Source organism: Suncus etruscus, chromosome 12, assembly GCF_024139225.1.
Source record: "Suncus etruscus isolate mSunEtr1 chromosome 12, mSunEtr1.pri.cur, whole genome shotgun sequence".
Taxonomy (NCBI): domain Eukaryota; kingdom Metazoa; phylum Chordata; class Mammalia; order Eulipotyphla; family Soricidae; genus Suncus; species Suncus etruscus.
The window spans coordinates 67,256,726-67,262,431 of NC_064859.1; the positions used below are offsets into that span (position 1 = coordinate 67,256,726).

The window sequence follows — 5,706 nt, forward strand, 5'->3', positions numbered from 1 at the left end:
TTCTGCATCAATTCTATGGTAGTGTGATATCTGCTCTTAGAGCTAGAGCTATAATATTGCAAATAGAAAAAAAAGAATGTAAATAAAAATAAAGGGAACCTTAGACTTAGTTAGAATAACAGAAACTAGAATGACCACTATTCAGTTAAGTAGAAAATGTTTAAAATCTGAAACCCAAAGTGCATGCTATGCAAAACTGAACATTAACATATCTTTTACCACTCTACCAAAAACTTAACTTTATTATACATACATTTCATCAAAATATTGGTATATGCTTTAAAAACACAATTAAAGGGTATAAATAACATGTTGATGACCAACATGAAAAATGAAATGATGGGAAAGAAAGTTGGTACAAGTGTTATGAAGAAGAGTTGATCTATCAATCATAGTGATAGAATAAAGCAATTGGTTTTGCATTTTCTGTGAACTGGTTTGGTCAAAAAGAAAGAAGACTTACTCATGTTCATAATTGTGCTTTTACATTCATCTTAAACAAACTACTTTATTTGTGCTGACACATATTTGGGAACATTGGAGAATAGAATTCGAAAGCATCCACATTCAGACTCCTCAGCATAAACATTTGGCTTGATCTTTTTTTTTTTTTTGGAGGGGTGCTCGTCTGGGATTTGAATTGGGTTAATCTTTATATGGAGCATTTGGAACAAATATTTTAAACCTCATCAAATGAGCACTTGGCACAAAAAATATATATCATCAAATGACCATTTGGGACAAAAATATGTATACATAAATACCAAATATAAATTTAAGTTCTAAAAGGCTATTGAGAATTTAGGTAATTAATACCATTAGGCTACGATGTGCTAGAAAATAGAATTTCACAATTTTTAAGAACATGACCCACTACTTTCCAAAACCAAATACTTTTTGTTTAGTCAATGTTTATTTGGCCCATTAAATTCTTTAACTCTTTAGTCTTTCAGTAACTCTTTCCAAGCTACCTCTATATTCCTGATCTCAAATCTTAGAATTATTTTGCATATGTAGTCTTAACACCATATTTTCTAATCTTTAAAAAACATTTTTGCACTAACTCCTGAACATCACCTGGTATGACCCAAAACAAAGTAAAACAGCAAAATAGTAACAGAGGAGCCTTACTCATTGTGAGGATGTTCAAAACGATCACTAATAAGAGTCAGGCTGGTGGAAGGGAATCTGGACCAATGACAGATTTAAAATCATACAACATTCTCCACTAAACTCAGAACAACAGCATCACAAAACTCTTCCTCAAAGTATAATTTCTATATTAACCAACAGAAAAAATAAACAAACACCACTGGGTTGCTACATAGATAGAAATTAGAACTAGGCTCTAACTACAGAAACCTGACCATGGCAACCATGATTGTGAGGAACTTTTACTGGGACCACAGAGAAAGATTTTGGGGTTAGACAACTTAGTATGCCCAAAGCCTATAGTTGGCCTTATGCAGGATGCTTCATGGGTAAAGTCTCCATGTTTTTAGGCCAAAGGTTTTTCTTTTCTATTTTCCCAATATTTTGTTGTGTCTATGCAAACAAACAAACAGAAAACCTGTCACACACACACACACACACACACACACACACCTTTTTCAATTGAATTTTTTAAATCTCTTATATTTTAAATTGGTGTGTCCACCTTTTTCATAGAATCCTGGGGCATGGATTATTTTATTTTACCACATATTCCCATGGTTTTTTAAAACCAAGTAGTCTCGGATGCATTAGCAGGAAAATAAATAAGACTATAACTAAATATTCAAGCCAAAGTCAATGATAATAGAATCAAGGGACTTAAACTTGATTTATTTTTTGTCCCTCAGTTCACAATACAGACCAGGCAAAGGGCCTGGATTGAGGTGTAGATAGGGTGCATTTACTGTACCTCCTCTTTCTATACAATCTGTGTATAGAATTGGGAAGAATTGGGAGGCCATATCTTTTCTTTTCTTTTTTCTTTTGATTTTTAATATATATAACTTTAATATATATAATATATATATAACTATAATACATATATATAACTTTAACAATCTAAACTTAAAGGGGCCTGTTATACTGAAGGGCTAGGGGAAAAGGATGGTGGTCTAAGATGCACTCTGGGGAATTGGAGACATAGCATGGAGGTAGGGTGTTCGCCTTGCATGCAGAAGAAAGGTGGTTCAAATCTCGGCATCCCAATGGTCCCCTGAGCCTGCCAGGAGCAATTTTTGAGCAGAGTCAGGTCCCCTGAGCACTGCCAGGTGTGACAAAAAAATGCACTCTGGGGCCATTGGTGTAAGGAGGTTGACATTGGGAGTGGAAAGGGCCCTGACTCATTGCATATCTCAAGTTCAACTATGAGGGGTTCTGTTGATCACAATTGTTTCAATAAAATAAAATTAAAAAAACCATTTTTGCCATAGAGGTAGGTGAGGTGAGGAAGTTGGAAAACTGGGAAGAAAAACTTGGTAACAGAAAATGTGTACTGGTACAGAGATGGGCATTGGAATATCGTAAAACTGAAATTCAATCATGCAAACAACTTTGTAATATATATTACAATAATTTAATTAAAACATTCATTAAAATATTTTGAGGGTAACAATTACAATAGTGTAAATAAGTTTGGTGTAATTTATTACACTTCTAATATCACCAAAATGTCACAGAACCTCATCACTGTCTTTATGTCACTTTTAGCTCAACACTACCTCCATTGTTCAGGTTATTTAAAGAAAGAGATACATGCTTTCTAGCTTGTGAAGACATAGTGATTAGTGTGAGAACATGTGATTAATTTCCAGTTTACCTTTGGTTTTATCATTAAGCTTAGATACAACTACGATAGGATATATATATATATATATATATATATATGTATAGATTTTGCTTACTTACTTATCATTGTACTGAAGGCAATAATAAAATAGTTTTACAATAGTTATTGTGCTGAAAATTATTATGAAAAGATACTAGAATAAACAATACCACATACAAAATACTAGAGATACATGAAATGTACAACAGCTATTTTTAATTACAATGTAGCAAACATTGATTTCCCAAAATCTTTGTCTCCTTTTTATATGTAAAACCACCCCAAAATTATTCTCTGTAATATTAGGAATATTCTTTCTTTATAGACACTAACAAATTATTACACAGTCTTCAAGTTACACATGATTACTTGATCCATGATACACCAATAAGATTTGCACATACTAGGGTTTTATTTGAAAGTTGGTTATACGATGCATGACATTCAGTGATTCTTAAATGGTAATACAGCAATTGTAGTATAGATAATTTCCTGAAGAAATAATGTCAATCTATCATGTTTATGTTAATAGCTATGTCCCTGATTGGATAAATTCTAATGCACACTTTAAGACATTGTTCATAATGTACTAGTTATTTAAATATAAATTATCATTATGTTACTAGTTCTTTTATTTTAGTTTTGTTTTAGGCACCCACCATTAATGATAGTTTTACTCAATGTGTAGACACTACACACTCAATTAAAATATTTTCTTCCTTCCATCTTTGCCTCAGATTCTGCAGTGTCAAGGAACTCCAAGCCATTTCTGCTTTCAGTGTGGCCTCTAGGTTTGTTTTAGTTCAGGGCATAGAACTTGAATCAGGTAAATACTATAAGCATATGCCCTAATGACAATATTATCTCCTGGGACCACCTATTGTATATTTTATATAATTTAATATATCTTTGTTACATGATATTATAAGCTAGATTTTATTAACAAAAAGCAGAATTTAACACAAAATTATGGCAGAACACGAAGTATAGATAGGATCTTGAGTTAATGGACCATTAGCTTCCATAAAAAGTTTAGGTTATAAATATATTAGTAGAGAAATACATGTTTGATCTAAAAATAAGTGCATTAGATGGTCAGAGAGATAGCATAATAGAAAAGGCATTTGTCTTGCACGTGGCCAATCTGGATTTTGTTCCTGACACCATATATAGCCCCTCAAGATCTTCAGAAGTGATTTTTGGGTGTAGGGCCAGTAGTTAGCCCTGAGTATATCTGGGAAATGGTCTTAAAACAAATAGAAAACTAAGCTAAAGTTAATATATTATGATGTGAAATAAATTTTTTAGCCAAGTGTACCTTGTTAGACCAAAAGGGGTCTAAAAACAACACCTGTTTTGATCCTTAGCTAAAAGAAGGAAACAAGGGAATCTTTTTTTTTTTTTTTTATTAGAGACAGGTAGCAGGAGAGTGGCAGTGGCTAATCTAGGACTTATTGTTGATACTGAGAAATTTCTCAGTTGTGATCTGCATGTGTTGCCTGTATTGCTAAAGATTTGAGGGCAGGAGAGGTGGCACAAGCGGTAAGGCGTCTGCCTTGTGCCCACTATCCTAGGACAGACTGTGGTTCAATCCCCGGCGTCTCCTATGGTCCTCCAAGCCAGGAGTAATATCTGAGCTCATAACCACTGGTGTGGCTGAAAAAAAAAACAAAGCAAAACGAAACAAAAAATATTTTGTGACTTTCTCTTTCTGTTTTACAGATCTTGGCATTCTGTGAACAACTAATACCATGCCAAACTATTTATTATATTGGACCAATTTCATTTACTTGAAATAAAGACCTCTGAGAAAACACATAAATACAAATATACACGAAAACATGTAACTATGCATGTTCAAAGATGGGTGTCAACTCAGGTGCACTTTTCTCATTGCTTATCTAACCATGCTGTTCCCTTATTCTATTGACATTGTTCCCAACCCTGCTATATTCATTGTATGGGCAGTACATTCTTTTATTTGGGAAGATATCAATTTAACCTTTGAGAAGAATCAATATAAATCTTATTTTCAAAATTACATATGCCACATACCTTAGACTCACAGGGGAAAGTGAACTGATCCAGAACTTAGGTCATGGATGAAGCAAATAAGTGGGTTAATAAAGTAAACATCTAAGCTTTGTCAAAATTCCTTTCCATTTACAATATCAAAGTGGAAGATATTTTCAAAGAGAAACATCTTAATATTATGTATTCTATACTTTCTGAGTGTGGTCTGCTTAATTTGTAGTAATAGAGTTATTAAATTTTTAATTTAGCATGAAGTGTTTATTAAAAATGATTTAGAAAGATATGAGGGAAGGGAAAGTGAAAAGTGTATGTTCAAGAGAAAACACAGGCTGCTTCAAGTTGGAAATAGGCAAGAGAAGAAACATAGAGTCAAGCAACTGAGATATATGTGCAAAGAAGTACATGGGATTAAAGAGCAAGACCCTGAATTATTTTTAAATGCAATGTTCCAAAAGAAATTGCTTCCAAATTTTGTATTAAAAACAACATTTGATATTATGCCTTTATATTATTGATGTATGTGTAGAAACCATCTGAAACATCACTGGGACTACTCACACTAAATATCTTGATAATCCTATGTTGATAGCCTGAATAAGAATCTGTGATTTAACAAAATTCCCACATGTTTTTCATATATAGTATAATTTGAGAACTGAAGGATCAATGATTTTCAAAAAAAGTAAAACATGAGTCTCATATTTAATTTATAATGTCTAATAGTTGTAAATAGAGCAAGTATAATTTGAGAAATTAGTTTTACAAATATATTTTATTTAATCAAATATATATAGAACATAATTATTTTAAATAACCAACATTAAATAAAGTAATATATGTGACATATTTTTCAG

The 5,706-nt window shown here is 32.4% G+C and overlaps 1 pseudogene; it reads right to left on the reverse strand.

The window, feature by feature from the left end:
- Positions 1-1,828: 1,828 nt before the first annotated feature.
- LOC126024883 (uncharacterized) lies at positions 1,829-1,953 on the reverse strand (annotated as a pseudogene).
- Between the last annotated feature and the right edge of the window lie 3,753 nt (positions 1,954-5,706).